We start from the raw sequence: 21,546 nt of genomic DNA, 5'->3' as shown, positions 1-21,546 counted from the left end.
AACATCATGCGTACATTTGGGTAGGTATGACCCTGGTTTATTATCTATGATAATAAAAAGACACACAGGTGATTTATCTGAATTCGTAAACTAATAATGACGACTTTGCCATTGGTAGAGAAATCTGAAAATTTTCACCTATGTGCATTTCTTATGTAACAACGAAGTTCTTTTATCCTCAAAACAGTTTCGGCCCAAAACTGCATGCGACACAGAGATTACATCTTCCTTGCTGTAACTCGTGTTTGATGGTGTAAATACACGTGTTATTTGTCATCATTCACTTGATGGTCAGATAATGAATTTATAACGGGTATAATAGTAAATACTCAACATTATAAATTAAGGTTTGTAGCGGCAAGTTTATTGCATGTTATGTAATATGTGCATGTAAGTGATGCAAGAGGGTTTATCAGCTGAGTTACAAAAACAACATCGATCAAAGGATTGCCCAATAACACACTGATTGATTAATTACTTCCACAGCGGATTCGTCAAAAAGGTAGTGTTTATGAGTGTAGATTTATGTAATCTATACTGAATACACCCTGTCGTAAAGTACGAGTGTAAAAACATCCTTCCTACAAAGTATTAACAGCCACTGCCTTGATTCACTGATTCTTCCCCATTATTGGCTAACTAATGGCGGACATCATACAGTTAGTTGCCAAGTGTGCTGTCCTGGGTGACCAGTGAGCTTATGTATACACCAGTGTAAAAATCTCTCAAACGATGTGTCACTTTTTCACATATTAGACTGTAGAAAGACACAAGACATAGAGCAGGATTATTTGCCAGCTGCAGATGAAAGGAATATCGTTCTTTTATGTGGATATTGATGGATACATTTCCGAAGGAGGTAATAGCCTGGTACTGTTGCTATAACTTTCGTCTGTCTTAAATGTAATATTTGTAGTTTGTTCTAATTTATTTCCTGTAGCATTTAGCAGAATCTGTATTACAGAAAACATGCTCTAAGTCGCGAATAGGATGTGTGTGAAATATGATTCACGTTGGCAGTCTATACAATGCTTAGATATTAAGATCATGTTAGATATTCACTGTAAGTATAGGAAGACCGAGTGGGTTTTTTATTAACTTTCAAAATGCATACAAATGTGATAAGGAACTAATTATATAGACCTACACTGACTTCGTTATTTTTTAGTCCTAACGTTTTCTTTATATCACTGGCAGATGAGTAAACTTCAAGGTGTTTGATTTGATTTCATTATAACGAAGTAAAATGACTTCATCTTCGTTGATTAGTCTACACATAAACTATCAATAGAGTATATGGGAGGCGCAGCAGAGATCACGTACCAGTCACGAATTCTGGGATATCATCCGGGTACTCACGGGAGACTAAAAACAATAACAAAAGAAACCACCTGTCCATGGAAATTGCTCTGCATCGGTGCCCCTTAAAAGCGTGTGTCAGACAATGTATAAAACGCACATGATGCGCATTTAGTGGTGGAGCTTATATAGGTGTTAATGTGCGAAATGCAACAAATATCGGAGGTGATATAGATTGGCGGAATATAGATGAATCTGTGCACCGGCTGTACCGGCGTCGTTAATATTTACAACTATAAAGCATTTGCAAGATCATTCATGTGGGATTCTGGAAATATGTAACATGCTGGTGTGCAACATTTGACATTCGCGCTACACAGGAATCAATATACTTGATAGAGATAAAGTTGCAATAAATTGGAATAACGCCATAATAAGCAATGCCTGTAGTCTTAATATATAAACTTTTACTGTGGTGGAAAGCCCTTGAAAGTGCGGTTCTGCCAAGGTGTAATGTGCATTGAAGTCGTGCCTGAGGGTCAGGCAATGCGCGTCATTATGTAAATACTTTTGCGCTGATGGCGGGTAAAGTAGTCGGGGATCCGTCTCCCGCGAGTGTTAATTCAGCTATAATTTCACGATCCATCACCCAAAATGTAATGATTAAAATGCACCCAAAAGGCCTTGAAAATGCGGTTCTGCCAAATTATAATGTGCATTCGAGGAACGTCTGATAATCAGGCAATGCGCGTCATTAGGTAACTCTACTTGTACGTGTGGTTGGTAGAAACGGGGATCTGACGCGTCAGTTGTTACTTCAATATCCACGATCAGAAATCAAAGGTGTAAAATGGGTCGGTAATACCTTGAAAATGCGCATCTGCCAAGGTATAATGTGCATTCGAATATACGTTCCATTATATAACGACGCGCATCAAATAGACAAGCTGGCGCCCTGGTCTGACAGCTCTAACTTATCACAAAGGCCAGTTAGGTTCATGCAGACGAAGCAGACCTTCTGGGTTAGGGTAGGAAAAAAAGGTCTGCTTCGTGTGAATTTCACCAGAAGTATTAAGCCGATTTTAATTATATTTTTCCTGCCAGCTAATCCGGATAATCTGGATTATGCGCATGGGTGATCAGCTCATTAAGCCTTAGGTCTGCCTCAATACAAGGAAGTCAAATCGACACGTGTTTATTTACATTACATTTTATTATATTTACATTAATTCGTCATTTCTCATACAACGACACATGTTAACACAATTTCAAGTTAAAAGATGTAGAATCTGCATAGTCCATTAGGGAAATTTCATTGTTACTAAGGCGTTGTTTCAGGTTGTGGAGGGTCTCCTCCAACTTCACATATTTCTTCTTCTTTGAGGGTGGTTTCTTTCCAGCCTGATACTGCTTAGGTTTGGAATCAGTTTACATCTGAATGGACGTTATGAAGGTGATTGCCTCAAAGAGTTTGGGATGACCCTTCTTCAGAATCTTGTTCAGACGACTGTGATATCCTTCAAGGTGATTGTTGGTTCGTGGTCCCGTGGTGTCGTGGTGGTTCCACTGGTGGGTATGCAGATCCCCCTCTATCTACTGGCTGGTCACGTAGTCTGCAAGACTGGTGCATCGGGCATCATCGGGCTTGTTGGAAATGATTTCAATCCACAGGTTCTCGACCTGAAAATGTAGCACAGTATGTCGGTCATTACTTTGTCCTTTATATTGCTCTGTTCTTTGTCTTTTACATCGTGTTTTACCTTGTTCTCTACTTCAGTTCATTGTTCAGTTTATATGTTCTTCAATTACCTCATTAACTGGAATGAGAGGCAAGACGGCACATCGTTGATGTCATCTCGGGTCTGGTAGTCTTCCTGCAGGCCGTGGTATTGGGTTCTTCTCCAAATACACTGAGTGAAATGAAAGAAACAGCCCTTCCATTCACTTCCAGCGACGGCCGTTCCTGCTGCGTTTCTGGCTGCTGTCTCATAATCCATCTGGATAACAAACAAACAAACTTAACTTTGATAGTGACACTAAGACACTTATTGTTTCATTTATAGTTCATTTTACATAAATTATGATTACTTAACATTTTCCATTGTTTTTACCTGAATGCATCGAGGAGATAGCTGAATGCCCTTGGCTCTGGCGGTGTCTACGAGGATCATCCGGTGATACGTCTCTTCACGCTTGTCTGGAAGATAGGCAAACACCAACGGTTTTTAGCAAATTAGGGCATCTCATAGTTAAGCCCCTAAAGAAACACCAATCAGTTAAAATACCAGGTAGGTGAACATCAAAGGAAAAATAAGGTCTGCTTCATGTGCATAGTTTGAAACCCAAAGGTCTGCTTCAGGTGCAGACACCCTTAATTACTCTGTTGCGTTCGCAACTCCTTATCATCATTATTTTCATAACTTCTTTCAGATCTGTCCGCAAAGTTCAGTAAAGCCGGTTATTGCTATATCGGAGTGGAGATATATGTCCCAAATCCACTCTGGTTGTACAACTGCCAGAAGTTTGAACATGGTGCGAGGTCCTGCACACGCTGTCAGTGTGCTCACGCTGTAGTGGTACTCATGAGAGTACCGAATGTACCAATGCCATAAAGGGTGCAAACTGCAGTGGTTAGCATCTGGCGTCATCTAAGTCCTGCCCAAAATTCGAGTATGAAAGTAAAATCCTCAAACTGAAATGTACACATAATATTTCATACTTTGAAACTAAAAAATTAGTTCCTGCTCCAACAAGACCAAATACCAGCATAACGTATTCAGCCACAGTTTCTTCTACACGGCAACTTCTGTTGTTAGAAACACTTCTTCGGTTTCTTGTCAGACTATGATATCTTGGGTCAGTGAAGCTCAGATAACGTTGGATGGCACAACTCAGACGTCACAAACATGTCAGCGCTCCTCAGCATCCCAGACTGAAGAGACACAGTCAGAAAAGCTACCTGCGACTGTACCAACTCCAGCTATTCAGGGTGTTGCTCAACTAACGAGTAAAGAAAAGAAAAAGTTTTAAAAAAAGAAGACTGGGTCTATTCAACATATAGAAGAGCCAGTGTCGGTTCAAAATGTATTTGAACAGCTTGCTATGGAGATCACTCCTTCACACACAGGGTGTAGGAATAGTGCTTCCGCGCACTCACATTCTACTGTTGAACCTCCATTAAAACATTTTATGAACATAATACAGTGGAATTGCAGGAACAATTTTACTGATCTTCAATTACTATCACAGGATTTCAAACCATCAGCCATTTCTTTACAAGAGACATATTTCAAAAATAAGTATTAACTGGATATACGTCAGTACAACTCATATCACTCGTTTTCACCTCCGGGAAACAAAGCTACAGGTGGCGCACCCATTTTGGTGAGACAGGGTGTCATTCATACCCCTGCGCCTCTAAAATGCAACCTGCAAGCCGTCGCAGTTCGTCTTTCTTTACACATAACTTTCACGCATTGCTCCTTGTACATCTCCCCATCTTCTCTCGTACAACAGTCCGTACTTCAGTACTTCAGAATCTGTTTGACCAGCTCCCGAGACCCTGTATCATCATGGGGGATCTAAAAAGGCAAAACCCTCTATGGGGGAGTAATACTGTCAATGCCAGGGGGAAAATGCTAGAAGACTACATTGCAGATAATAATTTATGCATATTTAATTATGGATCAGCCACATATTTGCACCCTGGTACAGGAACGTATTCTGAACTTGATTTGTCGCTCTGTGACCCAAATATTTATACTGAATTTGAATGGTCGGTCCATGACGATCTTTGTGGAAGTGACCATTTCCCCACAGTTCTCTCTGCTATAAATCCGACTGATGGTCCACCGGCAACTAGGTGGAATTTTGCGAAGGCTAACTGGAATTTATTTAAGACACTTTATACTGACGAATTAGAATCGAATTACTTTGTCAATGCTATTTACCCTATTCAGTTGTTCTCTGATAAACTGAATCAAATAGCTGATGAAACTTTTCCCAAGTCCTCTGCGACACCACACATTCGTAAACCATGGTTTACTGGCGATTGCAAACAGGCCAGGAAGTGCGGGAAGAAGGCAGAGAAATACTTTCGCGGGCATCCTACCGTTCACAATTAAAATATTGTAAAAATAAATAGTGCCAAAGCTAGACGTGCGTTTAAGCAAAATAGGCGACAGTCTTGGAAGAACTTTGTTTCAAAGATCAATTCACGTACGCCTATGACGAAGGTGTGGAACATGATACAGAAAATTAAGGGTAAAGGTTCCAAATCTAGTGTTCATTATCTGAAGATGGCTCCAATATAATAACCAATAAATCTGACATTGCAAATAAGTTGGGCGAAACTGTAGCTGCCCATCAACAAGACAAATTGAAACTTAATATTAATTCTGACAGTGGTGAAGATTATAATGAAGTATTTTCACTACATGAGCTTGATACAGCTTTAGCACAAGCTCATGATACAGCAACAGGAGCTGATAATATCCACTCTCAGCTTTTAAAACATTTACCCAACTCATGTCTTGAAACACTATTAAATATTTTTGATAATATTTGGACAACTGGACAGTTTCCTCCGTCGTGGCGTAATGCCATTGTTGTTCCCATACCTGAGCCTGGCCGGGATCATACTGATCCATCAAACTATAGGCCTATTTCACTGACGAGTTGCGTTTGTAAAATCATGGAACGCATGGTCAATAATCGACTGGTGTGGTCTTCAGAAACGAATAATCTTATCTTGAACATTCAGTGTGCTTTTCGAAACAATAGAAGTTATACTGACCATTTGGTTCGGTTGGAATCATTCGTTAAAAAGTCCATGTAAATAACCAACATGCTGTATCAATCTTTTATTTTAAAAGACTTGCATGACTTTGGGTTGGGGGGCCATTTACCTAATTTTATATCTCAATTTTTAGCAGACACGTAATTTCAGGTTCGAGTGGGTACAACCATGTCTGATCTTTACAATCAGGACCAGGGTGTTCCACAAGGAAGTATTTTGTCTGTTACATTATAATTTTAGTATAAATATAAATAGTGTATCAAACGTTTTAAATTATTCAATAGATGGATCGTTATTTGTGGATGATTTTAATATATCTTGTGGTAAAAATATGCACACTAATGAACGGCAACTGCAACTGTATTTAAACAAGATACATAAATGGTGTCTTGAAAATGGTTTTAAGTTCTCTAGAACGAAAACTAATTGCATACATTTCTGCCGTAAATACAAACCACTGAAAGACCCTGAACTATCTCTTGATGGCACGCCCATCAAGGTTGTCAAGGAAGCCAAATTCTTGGGTCTATTTTTTGAGTCTCACTTAACGTTTCTTCCTCATATAAAATCCCTTACAACTAAATGCTTGAAGGCACTTGACTTGTTGAAAGTCGTTTCCAATTCTAAATGGGGAGGGGATCAAGCTACCCTCCTTCATCAATATCGATCACTAATCCGTTCCAAACTTGATTATGACTCCATCGTCTATGGGGGTGCCTGTAACAGTAACCTAAAGTATTAGATTCTGTCCACCACCAAGGGCTAAGACTCTGTCTTGGATCGTTCAGAACCTCTCCCATCGATAGTCTCTATGTTGAGGCCGATGAGCCATCCCTTACCCAACGACGTATAAAATTATCCTTACAGTATACAGCAAAACTATATTCTAATGAATCAAATCCTGCATTTAACTGTGTTTTTAATTTTCTTCATGAGGATCTATACAATAAAGTTTTCTCTTGTTCCGCCTTTGGGTGTAAGAGTGAAATCTTTCATATCTGCTGCTGGCATTGAGCTAGAAACTATAGCTCCTTCCCGTCTGCTTTCTTCTCCTCCTTGGCAGTTGGTTAGACCAGAAGTTGATCTAACACTGTCAAAATGTGAAAAATCAGAAACAAATGACTTACAATATAAACAGGAATATAATCAATTAAAAAGTAAACATAGCAGTTACAAATCCCAATTTACAGATGGGTCCAAGGACGGTGGCGCAGTAGCTTGTGGCACTGTCATTGGATCCAGAACATTAACTTCTAGATTACCAGGCCACAGCTCTATTTTTACAGCTAAAGCTAACGGCATATTAACAGCTCTTAAATATATTCAAAGACACCCTAAATGTAAACTGTATATAATCTTTTCAGATCCCCTTTCTTGCCTTCAGGCTGTTAAAAGTATTTCTTGCAAACATCCACTTTTGATTGAAATCATTGAATTGTATAATGATCTTGCTACTGGCTAGTACGACATCGTCTTTTGTTGGTTACCCAGCCATGTCGGAATTTCAGGTAACACGATGGCCGATTTTGCTGCCAAGGCAGCACTCAACAAATCTGTGACACCACTTCTTATTCTATACTCAGATTATAAAACCACTATTAGGTTTTATATCCGTGATCTGATACAGAAGAAGTGGGACACCCAAGTGGGCATAAATAAATTACATGCAATAAAACCTTATGTTGGTTATACCTAGTTGGGTTGTCAGTCCAGATTTGAGGATGTCATCATGCGACATGTCGCATTGGCCACACAAGGTATACTCATGAATACCTATTGAAAGGTGAGGATCATCTGTTCTGCATCCCTTGTGATGAAAGAATTACAGTACAGCATATTTTGCTTGACTGTGCTGGATATTCCATCACAAGGGATAACTATTTTAAATCACGAACTATGAAGGATCTTTTTAGTAACGTAAATTCTCATTTAATTACTGCACTTTTACAAGAATTAGATTTGTTAAGTGATTTGTAAATAGATATATATTTTATGATTGGAAGTTTGAATTAGTAACTAAGATTGTTAGTGGCTGTATCCTCGAGAGGGGTTAAAGCACTGTAAAATTATTGTCCCCTAAGATGATACGTAAGTCCCAAAACATTTGAAGTAAATTTGAACTTAACAGGATTTTAGACGTAGTATTCCTGTATTTTAATTGTGGCTAGCATTTCATACAATCGCCAACAGCTGAAGGGATGGTGTAAATTAAACCTTATGTCCATGTAGGTAGCAAAGGTACTGTAAGTCCCCATGACCCTTAGTCTGGTGATCAACCTTCGGTTGTTGGCGATCTATAGCCTGTTTTTTATATTGCATCGTCTAAATGGTTATATTAGTTTTAACGTTCCACGCTAGTTTTATTTCAAATTGTGATAATCTAGTTGTTTTTATAATATACATATAGTCCTTTTCATTGTTAACTGTTCACGTCACGACATGGCTGCAATATTGCCGAGGTGACGTTAAATATTAACTCACTCACTCACTCACTAAACCATTCCATTGGTTATTTGACCGCGACGTGGTGATATAAGGGAATGCATTTCACTGCAATTTAATCATCACAGACCAAGTATCGTAGTGGATAACTAAAAGTCAGCGTTGGCAATCACCATTGGCAAGTGAACTTTACTTTTATTTCTTCTCGTTTGTTCTTACTGTCTGTATTTTTCAGTCATTTACGTTTCTCACTTTATCAAACTGATACAAAACATTAATAGGTTTAATCCCTAAATATCAAGTAGACTTACACCCAAATATATTGTATAAGCAATTTATTTCTTAATTTGTCTAGTGTGACATACAGACCCTCTTCTGTAGCGCCCAAATACTCCCAGAAAGTCCCTGCAACATAGTACATTATGTCGTCCACAAACGTATCGGTCGTTTGTCAACAGTGTAAAACACATTACAAAGGCGTCGCGCATTTAAAACACTGTTATCCTGGTTGTTCTATTCCGGCTCTATAAGCCATACACGCCCAAAATCGCCGCCGAAGCGAGTCCTATACTGCTACAAAATGTCGGCCGTATTGGAATTTTGTGGCACATACAGTGTAAACAAAAATCAAATCCCTGATTACATGAGGGTACTTAAACACTTTTGGCACACAATTCAAGGAGAGGACGCACCTGCAGCCTCTCCTTCAACTAATAATCCAATGCCGAGTACCAGGGCTGGTTTAACTGGATCTACCAGAAGTGGTACTCGTTCTAATTACAAACAAAACACAGTCAGGACTAACAAACACTGGCTTATACGTTAGGTTCCCTGAAAAGGAGCCCACACTTTCAGGCTTTTATCAATATTTAACCAATATTCTTAAAAACACAGGACGTAATGCTGGTGACACGTGTCGCCGCGTTTCTACGTTTTTCTGTCACATCCAAAACATGTTTTCCCAAATAGTAATATGGCTCGTATCAACTTTGATATATTTGAGCACGTAGATGAAATGCATTATTTTAACACGGTCCTTTCACAAAATGGGGTTTCTGCGGGTGGTATTAAAAATTACATGTCAGCTGTCAAATCCTTTCTCAGTTACTGTCAAACGTACGTTAAAATGTCACCAAGGGTTTTCGATAATTTGCGTAGGTCTACAAGTGCTACACATTGTTCATATACAAGTGTCAGTAGCCAGTACAAACGCGAAGATGCCCGTAAATCTGTTACAGAATTCAGAGATGAAACCAGGCAACCGCCGCCCGTTTCCGTTGTTCAAAAGGGGTACACTGATCCTGCAACCAGACAAGAGGTGAGGGACATCCTGGGCCGGGCCAAGGCAGATCAACGTCCATCTGATGACGATCGGTGCCTGGTGATGCGGTACTTGTCTTGTGGGATAATTCAACTTGGACATGTCCAAAGAGCTTCAGTGGCGTCGTGTATGAAGTTGGCTGATTTCAACAAGACACGGTGTGTTGCCGGGAGGTACCAAATTTCTTTCATGGACCACAAGACGTCCATGAGCTTCCTGGTCACCCTAAGCTTGTGCAAAGAGGACTACGACATATTCAGGGATTACCGCCAGTAAGTGCGTGGTGACATGCCTGAAGATGCTCAACCGGAAAAATCGCCTTTCTTCAGGAGAGTGGACGGCACTGAAGTGGAAAACATGTGCCTTGAGTTGGCCCGCTGTCAGAGGACAAGAGGTTTCCATAAAACCAACCTGGAAAATGAACGTAGGACATTTACGGCCACGGATGTTCGGAAAGCTTTGGAGACTGAAGTGGCAAGGCAGCATCCCAATGATGCTGCAGAACGTAAGATGGCCAGTGACTATCTTGCACATGGCCTAAAGACAGTCAGTAGGTACTATGCTAAACAAAAACACCCTTACAGACTGCTAGTGAGTGTGCTTTTGTACACGGTATTATCAAACAGCGGCGGGTATCGGCGTCAGTTCCAACAGATTCCTCCACCCAGCTTCGAACTTGCTGTTGTGGGAATGGTGCAGGAAAAGCAAAATGGCACTCTTGAAAGAGCAACCTCCACGTGGTGAGTGCTGGTTAACACAAATAGCTTTTACAAGTTCCATTCATTTGGTTCTACAAAAGCCTGTTTAATAATATATTTGGTTCAGTTATACATTCAATTATATATATATCTAATATGTTATGTCTTTTTCAGTTATATATTCTACATTCGGTCTGCGCTATATAAGTCCTTTCAAATGCTCTTCTAACGATGTATAACATGCCCATGTTTCGTTGGTTAATAATGTCTACATGCCTGATGCGACGGCGCTGTAAGCGGAAGTAGACTTTCGTCCTAATTTCGTTATCCCTCTTTGGATTTTTAACATGTATAATGCATTTGAATGGTCTTTCCATGGGGTTTCTAGCGATGCATAACAGCCCATCTGCAATACTGTGCATAGCTGCAAACGTCTGTATATAGTGCCGCTTTTCTATCCCGCTTCACTTTCGCCACCGACTTACGTTGAGCCCGCTAATACCTCCTGATTTCTCTTTCCTTTAGGGGATCCTTAACATCTACAGTGCAGATGAAAGCCCACTGAAATGCGCTTCAAGACGATGTATAACATGCCCATGTGCACTAACATGTCAAGCTGCATACATCTGCGTATCATGCCGCATGTCCTGTGCGTCACCAGCACTATCGGCACATGTTTCGTTGGTTAATAATGTCTACATGCCTGATGCGACTTTTAGTATCTTATATTCATCAGAAAGAGCATTTCAATATGCTTCTGGCGGTGTATGGCATGTGCAATGTGCGACGTTGAGCGAGCAAAGGCGCTAGGCATGTCCGTATGTAATGCCGCATGTTAGTTCCGTCGCAACGGCGCTGTTAGCGGAAGTAGACTTTCGTCCTAATTTGGTTATCCCTCTTTGGATTTTAACATGTATGATGTATTTGAAAGGTCTTTCCATGCGGTTTCTAGCGATGTATAACATGCACATGTGCAATGCACAATGCGATGAATTCGTGAGCTATGGTTATCATGGTGCCTGCGAAAAATTAAAAGAACAAACTAACACCATTCCCCTCTAATCTAAAACATTAACCTCAAATCAAAATAACATAAAATTAAAACCTGAAGTCTACGTCCTTCTTTCTACACTAAATCACTAACCCAAACCGAAATAACCTAAATGACATAAACTTAAAGCTAAAAGCATCAATACCGTGAATGTTAAAACTAAACCGCTAAACCAAACCTAAATATAATGACATAAAGTTAAAGCTAAAAAACATGAATACCGCGGTGCGTATAACTGAATAGTAAACACTGACAATGACAGAACGTGAAACTGGAGATATATGCTAAACTAAAAGGACAAAAGTAACGCCGCCTAAAACACTAACTCCAAACCAATAACATCAAATTAACGTGAAAAATATACCAACAGAGAGGAGGTTAATACGAAACTTAAACACTACCAACTCAAAACAAAAACACCTAACGCTACTAATAAATAATAAAAGAGCGAAATAAACAAAATAGGTGCAGTTGGCTAGTTGATGTAACCCTTGACACAAGTGAAATACTTGCATCAATGTCTACAAAGTCAGTCGGTCGGCCGAGGCATTGACAACATGTTACCAGGTGAAGGTAATATAGTTTCAATGCCTACAAACGGGCCCGGAAAAATTGTCTTAAATTCCAGCTGGTGTGATCCGTACTCCGTGTTTCCAAGTTTGCCGATAGTTTGATGTTGTATGGAAATTTAGCCTTGGTATTGTCTTTAATTCCAGCTGTAGTGATCCGTACTCCGTGTTTCCATGTTTGCCGATAGTTTGATGTTGTATGGAAATTGTTTGATGTTGTATGGAAATTGTTTGATGTTGTATGGAAATATAGCTTTGGTATTGTCTTAAATTCCAGCTGTTGTGATCCGTACTCCATGTTTAGTTTGATGTTGTATGGAAGGATGACATAAAACGTTTTATTGCTGCATTTAGCCTTGGTATTGTCTTTAATTCCAGCTGGAGAGAAAGAGAGGACACTGCCTTTGTGATTCTTAGTGTTACTAGAGGTCACCCTCACACAAGACAAACACAATCACATACCTAAAGTAGCTCCTTACTCACTACATTGTCTGGAATTGTGCCGTGATTGGTGTCATATTTGCAGAGGCACTTGTTGGGGTGGGACACACAAGCTTGGCTCTGATGTTTTGATAGTAATGCCTTATCCGTGAGTTTCTGAGTGAAACATGGAAACCAACCAAAGTGGCGGCAATAACGACTGAAAGCACCAATCAATGACTGGTTGTTTTATCTCATAACTGAACGGGATGAGTAAGACGTTTCAGGCTTAAGCTACCAACAGGTCTTAATCCATGAATGATTGATCCTGTGAGTTCAATGCAGACCTTAGTACAAACACTTTTCAATGACCCAGGCTATGTATACTTAGCTGTCAGATACGAACATCACCAACACCTACCCCGTCGGCGAAATTGGACTAAGGTTAAAAGCCGACGTTAAACCCCATAATAATCGTAAAAAAAAACGAGCATCACATCCCGTCGACGAAATTGGCCAAAGTTTAAAAGCCGACGTTAAACTCTATAATAAACGTACGAGCATCACGGCACTTGTGCTAAACTTATTCGACAGAACTCATTGTCAGAAACCGTTCTTGAAGACTTACTTCTTTCAAGTCATGGCCTGCGCACTTTTTGAAGTTCCTGTTTCAAATCCAGTCCACTTCCTGCCATCCTGGGACATAGTTTCGTGCGGCGATTTGATCAAGTCTGTCCCCCTCCACATGGCATCCTCACTACCGTGCGTGGGATTTGAGGGGCGACCGTCGCTCGGATGAAAGCAGAGGTGGATGCCCTTGATGCAGCTTTTCACGGCATTGTTTTCTTTCACGTGGGAGAGAAGGACGTGTCGGCCTCTACTGATCCTCGGAACCTGGTGGAGGACTTGCTGGATCCTCTGGACTACCTTCGGTGGAAACGGCCAGGCTCCAGGGCAGTGATAGGGAGTCTGTTTCCGAGGGTAAAACCAAGGCACATGACTGTCTCTGCCTACAAGCGGAAGGTGGAGGAGGCGAACCGGCGCATCTTGAAGAAGATCTTGAAGATGTTGCGACGCCGTCTGGATGTCACTCTATGGGACCACAGCCAGCACATGAGGATGGGACCTGTACTACTAGCGAAGGATGGCGTCCACTTGACTTCAAAAGCCGATGGGCAATTCTGGCTTTCAATTCGTAAGTGTATGTGTAGGTATGTTTAAACTCACTCACTCACTCACTCACTCACTCACTCACTCACTCACTCACTCACTCACTCACTCACTCACTCACTCACTCACTCACTCACTCACTCACTCCTTGTGATATCAAATCTGAGCTGTTTTGGATCTCGCCACACGATCGGGGCTTGGCTTTGGGTGGCTTTAAGGGTGGGAAAACATGACGACAGCAGCACGTGTCGCACATGACGGGAAAGTCAAGACACAGGGCTTCCGACCCATGATAAAGACAAAGTCCTGGGGTCGATGTACGAAACATCACAAGTACCTACAGCGTGAAAAACTGTCGTAAATCGGGATAAATCGGGCTAATCGGTCGAACCCGGTAAAAACTGATCACTTCTGATCATATCACCAGATAGCCCCGGGGGCCAGCTTTACGTGTATGTGCAACATGTGAATAGGATGTGAATACTCAACTTTCGAGTGACGTTTAAAACATGCTCGCCGAGTAAGACTTTTTTTCTTGGTAAAGTTACATGTCTGTAACATATGGCAAAATGGGCGTGGCCGCCCAACCAGGTGCCCCATGTCGACCCCGTGATAACCTCAGGTCCTTCATGCATGTGGCTACATTTTCATGTATGATATGCATGCAGTATGTCTCTTTCTCTTTCAAATAGTGAGCGCAGGACGCAGAGATCAAACCCTTGTGATATCAAATCTGAGCTGTTTTGGCGCCCGTCACACGCACGGGGCTAGGCTTTGGGTGGCTTTAAATAAAGGCCCACTAAACTCAATTTTTGGGTACTCTTTTTATCACTGCATATGAAAGACTTTTGGTTAGTCAAAACGAAACACCATTTTAAAAAAAAAAAAAACTTGTGGTTAATTAATACCAAGCGCTTAAAAGTTGCTAAAAAGCCGTCTGCTTCTCTCTCGCCCGCAAACGAAACCGCAGACAGGTTACGTAACTCTGTCGCCTGAGCCCTACAGTGACGTCATATAAGGAACGATTTCCAGTTAAATGTATAGAAAATGTGTAGGAAGCTCGTCATTTTGCTGATTTCTCGACGTCACCAAAGACATGCCGAATAGTTGTGTTGCCGTCAATTGTTCCTTGGGTGATGGTGTCACTATGCACAGATTTCCACCCGTAGTCCGTAGTTTGTGCTTAAATTGGTTGTTAGTGTGTGCGAAGTAAGCTTTGTAGAAGCCTGTGGTATATACTCAAACGGATGGTTCGCCCCCTACCATGCTTTCAGAATAGAAAATGGAGTTCAAGCTCAATCGAGACTGCTTACTACACATTGCTGACCAAAAGAATTTTGTATGGATATAACGCTTTCTTCCTCCGAAACGAGGTTGTGGTCGAAGTGACAATATTATCGTAAGTAATATTATATTGACCCCTTTTATTGACTGATTCCAAGAGTGAAATTGTTATGTTATAAGCAATGTCATGTAAAATCCTAATGTCCATCAATAAAATACATATTTTACTACCAGTAGAAAGTAATTTTGATTTTGTAAGTTGGTGAAAACAAACTTAAATAGCATTCATCCTCAGACAGGGCACCGCCATTTTTGAAAAGTCCGTTAGAATTATTGAGATTATGATTTGTTCTCATCAAATTAGAAAATCACAATTACTTTTTACGGGTAGTTAAATATGCATTTGAATCATGGCCAAAGGGATTTTGCATGACACAACTTTTAACATAAGGACTTCTTCCAAGGAAGAAGGTAGGGGTCGAAGTGACATTTATATTGTAAGCAATGTTATATTGACCTCCACCTCACTTTCAAGAGTGAAATTGTTATGTTATAAGCAATGTCATGCAAAATCCTATTGTCCATCAATAAAATACATATTTTACTACCAGTAGAAAGTAATTGTCCTTTTGTAAGTCGGTGAAAATAAACTTAAATAGCATTCATCCCAAGACAGGGCGCCGCCATTTTCGAAAATCGTGAGGGCAAATCCATTTGAATTAATGAGAATATATATGGTTTGTTCTCATCAAGTTAGAAAATAAAAACTACATAAATATGTATTTGAATCATTACCAAAAGGAGTTTGCATGACACAACCTGTAACATAACCTAAGCGAGGTCGGGGTTGAAGTGAAAATACTGCGCGATAAATTTCTTCACTTCCTAAACTGTCTTGGTTTGTAACATTCACTCACCAGTATGAAGACACTTGTCAATATACGTCTTTATACTTGGTCTCATAATCCTAATTACTTTATAATCATACTTGTATGCATTTTGAAACTTATTAAAAAGAAGCGATTTGCGAATGTATAACAGGAATGTAATATGTAGACATTTCATAGTTTTCCTATATGAATCATAATTCGCACGCACGCCCTAGTATATGTCGTCTGCATCATTACACTTAACGACGAAATCAATGATTCTGTAAAAAGCTACGACAACGTATTATAAACAAAAATGCAAATATTAAAATTAAAGTTATAGGAGCAATGTCAGGCTATTACCTTCTTCGAGGAATGTATCCATCAATATCCACAAAAACAAGTGATATATAATTCATCTGCAGATTTCCCAAGTGATGTGTCTTTTAACAGTCTAATATACGAAAACGTGATGTATCGTTTCAGGTTTTTCACATTGTGTATAGTTTCATTGGTTACCCAAGATAGCAAACCTGGCAACTAATTGCATCATGTGCGTCATTCTGTTTAAAAAGTTATTTAGTTACCCAGTAATGAGCAATCAATCAATGTATTGGCGGTGGTTAATCCTTTGAAAGAAGGGTGTTGTTTTACATAGACACAGACACGACAGAGTGTATTCAGTATAGAGTAGTAAATGTACATACATAAACACTACCTTTTGACAAATCCCCCATTTAAATCCCCATAAAACTAATTAATCAATTAGCATGTTATTGGTTAATCCCTTAATCGATCCAGACAAAAGAAATGCCAAATGGGGGCCTTTGTCGGGTAATCTAAGTGGCGTTACCACTAATCATACCTGTTATAAATTCATTAACTGTGCATCAAGTGAATGACGACAAATAACGTGTAGGTTTATATCACCTAACACGGATTACAACCTAGCGACACCAAGTGATTTTGACAGAATCGTCTATGAAAACAAGGATTGTAACTCGAAAACTAGGCAAAGCAGGAGACAAAACCAAATGATAGTAGATTGTGAGAACATATAGCTTTCAGTTTTCTCAACAGCTTTCGCGATTTCGGGTTTGTACAAACCTGTAAATGAAATAGTTTAACCCCTGAAATGTAGATGAATACTGCACAGACCCTCATTTCTATACCCACTATTACGTCACGGAGACGCGCCGCTCTGATTGGTTGAAATTTCGTTTGCGGCTGAGAATTGTGCACTGTTGACAAAAAGGTCGATTTAGGGTAATTAAAGATCGAAATGAGCAGTTTTAATGACGGGGTTTCATTTATAACGATGTCAGCAAGTGATTTTGCGTTTGTACCCTATTAGAGTACATGTGACCTTTAAAGGTGGGAAAACATTGCGGCAGCCGCATGTGTCGCACATGACGTGAAATCCAAGACACAGGGCTTCCGATACGTAGTAAAAACAAAACCCTGGGGTCGATGTACGAACCATGACAGGTACCCACAGCGTGAAAGGCTGCCGCAAATCGAGTTAAATCGGGCTTAAACGCGTCCCGACGTCGAACCTGTTTACGACAGGTCATTTCTGATGACACCACCAGATAGCCCTGGAGACCGGTTTTACGTCGATGTGCAACGTGTGAATGGGCTGTACGTATTCAGCGCCCACGCGGCCGTTAAATGACGGCACCCAACGTGTCTTGTCCCCTGATATAGGCCCCGACTACAGTATGTTTAAAATATATCAGACAATGATGGACTTTCTTATGTGTTTGAAAATCCTACAACCCAGTGACTGGTCTCAGAAGTTGTACACATTCTTGAAGATCATTTTATCCAAAACCGGCACGACGGCATTATTTCAAGCCCCATGTAAATTTACTATCAATATCTAAAGCCGTTTCCTAATTTTGATGTATATCTCCTCCTTTCAAAACATATTTCATTGCCATTATTGAGATTTAGAACATGTAACCATAGTTTACCTATTGAGACGCACCGCTAGTATAATATTCCAAGGGACGACAGAACGTGTCAGCTATGCTCTTCTAAAAGCATTGCAGACACGTATCATTATATTATCCATTGCAAAGTATTAGATACTTTGAGGAAGCAATGTCTACCCACACATCTAATCGCTTTTCCTCACGAAAATATTACCTGTGTTAAAACTTCTCAAGACATAGCATATCTTTCAAAATCTATTCTACATCTATCATCTCTTGTCAGAAACAGATGTTTATATGTTTATTTGTATGCATGTTTGCAACATATGCTCTTGTACCACCAAAGTGGTTTGTGGGAATAAGGAATTGAATTGAACCAAGACCCTGAGGATGGGTTCAAGAAAAATGAGAAATGTTCGCTGAAAGAAAGCAAAGAAGCGGCTACAGGAGGGTGCACGCTAACTTGAAACCAGGCCCAAGAGCTCTCCTGGCATTGGCATCGGCATGAACATGCCTCGTGAGACTTGGACTTGGAGTGAGTCTGTGGAGTAGTTCATAATGCATTCTGGCCTAACTCTCAAGAAATTGAAGAATGTCGTTGTCTCCATTTTCAGTTCACTCATCAGTCCGACGTAGTGTCCATATAATGCCTTTCTACAGCCTTGCAGCCATGGTCGAACCCAATAACGATGTGGTCTTCTATGCCTTCTCCTCAGAGTCATGAGTCATGAGTCATTGGATCATGTTGCATCGTTTCTTGCTGCAGCATAAAAACAAAGCTCAGAGATACAGCTTTGCGAGGACGTTGATCCATGACTAACAGTGTGTGACAATGCATTGCGGTATGCAACACTGAAATATGTGTTGGAGAAGGATGGACCTCCCCAAACCCGCTACTCGACTTCCTGGACGTCCTGCTCAGTGCCAGAGATGCTGATGCCAAGGATCAGGGGCCCTTTTCACAAAACTCTTGTAAGCCTAAGGTCTCGTAACTTTTCTCGTAGCATTCCTACTTCCTATGTTATGGTACAGGAGGTACGAATGCTACGAGAAAAGTTACGAGATCTTAGGCTTACGAGAGCTTTGTGAAAGGGGCCCCAGATCAGATGAAGTCGACACGTCTCTATTTGAAGGTACGGTCACCAGTCAGGGGATCTATCTGTGGCATGTGTCCTTATCAGTTCAACAGCAGGGTCAGGGCAGTTGCCCTTGGCTATTGCTGAAAACAGGTGTTTCAAGCAGAAGCATGTTAGCTCTCTAATCGCACACTAAAGTAATATACTACAAACAATAAGTATGGGAACGCCCTAAAAGTCATATATGATCTTACATGTGATGTGGTCATTTATACTCTAAGGTAAATTCAACTTTTTGTGTGTTAATGGGAACTTTAAACGACACGTTAGAACTTGCACTGGTTGTTTTTCGCTGTTTTTGACAGTGTTTCATTTCACTCAAACTTACCGAATATTGAATCAGTTACATCATTGTTACATCACTTTAACATGTCGTTCACAGTAGCCAATACGCACTCAAAATGTTGCATTTATCTGAAAGTACAAATAGCCTCACCAAGTGTCAGCATACGGTATATATATGACTATATAGATGCTCTTATCTATATTCCGGACACATCAAATATAGCGTGAAAAGGAGAAAGTGTTCGCTTGTCATTGTTGAAACCCGTGAAGAACCGGGCAAGAATTTGTCTTCACTAACCAATTCTAGTCGTAAGAAGCGACAAACGTGATCAGGTAGTCAGTTTCGCGGACTTTGTTGACACATTTCATCGTATCTTAATTGCGTAGATCTATGCTCATGAGGCTGATCATTGGATTATCTGGTCCACATTCACAGATCGCCTCCACATACATGGAATATTGCCGAGCGCGGCATTAAACAATAACCAAAAAAGTCCTTGTCGAAAACCTGGTTAATCCAATTCACTCGTTTGAATATGCGTATTCATGGAACAGTGAGCATTTGGAACAGTGTTTTCTTGCATGTTTCCTTTACCACCTTCATGTTTCTTAACGCAACATCCATCCGTGAAGGTCTGGGGTAGAATAGGTTTGTAAAAATACAAACTGTCATTTAGACAATGGTCAAATGTAACATGTGTCATATTTGCAATTACACTTTCTCAGTAAAGTAGTGATTCTAGTACTTTTGTTAGATTGAGTCAGTCTGGGATTCAAACCCCCTCTGAGAGTCTTGCATGTAATTGCCGAGATACAAATTCGGCGATCTAACCCACGCAGCCACCGCGACTTCCACTAAGAAGGTGTAAACCCGTACATATTCTGTCTTTGAAATGTATGCGAATTCTTCTTTCCAGATTATGGTGAGACTGTATTTTCCCATTTCAAACGGTTGCACTTCTCTTTGGGACATTCGTTATCACAACTTGAGTAATATACATCTTACTCAGCATATTTTGACTTTTACCACTTAGTCTGCACTTAACTCGAACATGGCACATGCCACTTCACCTGAACATGTACTGAGCCATGAAAGAAGGGGAAATGGGTTTGTTTTTGAGCGGCGGAGAAAGCACAAGCTATTTTGTCAAAAATGAAAAAATACCATTTTATTTAGAAAACAGTGAGCGGAAATCTGGACCACACGCATAAGACATTGAAGCATGGCGAAGGAAAACCCTTTGGCACCAATTGTATTCCCACTTTTGCCGGTCTGTTCCTGTGCTCGAACAAGTTATTCTAAAACGTTTAACTGTTGGAACATCAGATAGGATCTGATATCGTTCAAAAACGATAAAAACATTGGCATAAAGGTTCTGTATCCCCGTGTTTCACTTTCAAGCTAGGATGTTTAATCTGTTTGATCAACTTTACAATATTCACTTCAGTAAAACCTGCTCAGAAGTAAACATACGCACGTTGCCACATTTAACGTATCAGACACAAACATGATTTACGAAACATTTTTACTTGTACCATATGTCCCTGTGCTTTTTCCAGATGAACAGTTTACTTGTGTTTACAAGTATCTTTGATGAGTACCGTCGCTGAGGAGCAGCCAAGCACACCGAGTGACATGATTATGGTATAGCCGTAATGGTGCATTTGATATTGGAATACACATCTATATGGTAGAAAAAGGCTCATCTGCCATGCTTCAAAAGCACATAAATACAAAGTGGATTTAACTGCTTACGTATATTGAATTTAGAACGGTATTGGAGTTACATTATGGCGTGCTAGATCTGCAAATAACTTTAGTTTACCAAACTGATTTAACATTATCAAAAATTAATTCACATGGCTTTGCCAAGCAAACTTTGTTTGTAAGGTGGAAGAATGATTGTAGCCAATGTATAATTGAAGTCTATCAGTCAGTACACATGGTATCCACTCACAGTGATACATTACAAAACTGTATTTTTTTCACCCAAATGTGTTCATGACGTCAGTCATTAGATTGCTGGTCCAGATTCAGTTATTTTTACAGGCATATTACGGCTGGGTTATTGCTAATTGAGTACGTTTAATGTTTCAAATCAAAATGCCAGTGTTATCACGGTGTGTCGCGGGAGTGCAATGAATTCAGGTTATTCAGAGGTTATAAATGAGTGAGTGAGTGAGTTTAGTTTTACGCCGCTTTTTAGCAATATTCCAGCAATATCACGGCGGGGGACACCACAAATGGGCTTCACACATTGTACCCA

The 21,546-nt window shown here is 40.2% G+C and overlaps 1 protein-coding gene across 1 annotated transcript in view; it reads right to left on the bottom strand.

Annotated features, from left to right (window-relative positions):
* LOC137297079 (fibulin-1-like) overlaps positions 1–21,546 on the bottom strand; it is a 565,492-nt gene that overhangs the window by 397,871 nt on the left and 146,075 nt on the right. The gene's annotated exons all lie outside the window — the stretch shown is intronic.

Source organism: Haliotis asinina, chromosome 9, assembly GCF_037392515.1.
Source record: "Haliotis asinina isolate JCU_RB_2024 chromosome 9, JCU_Hal_asi_v2, whole genome shotgun sequence".
NCBI classification, from domain to species: Eukaryota; Metazoa; Mollusca; class Gastropoda; order Lepetellida; family Haliotidae; genus Haliotis; species Haliotis asinina.
This window is presented reverse-complemented; position numbering and strand designations above follow the sequence as displayed.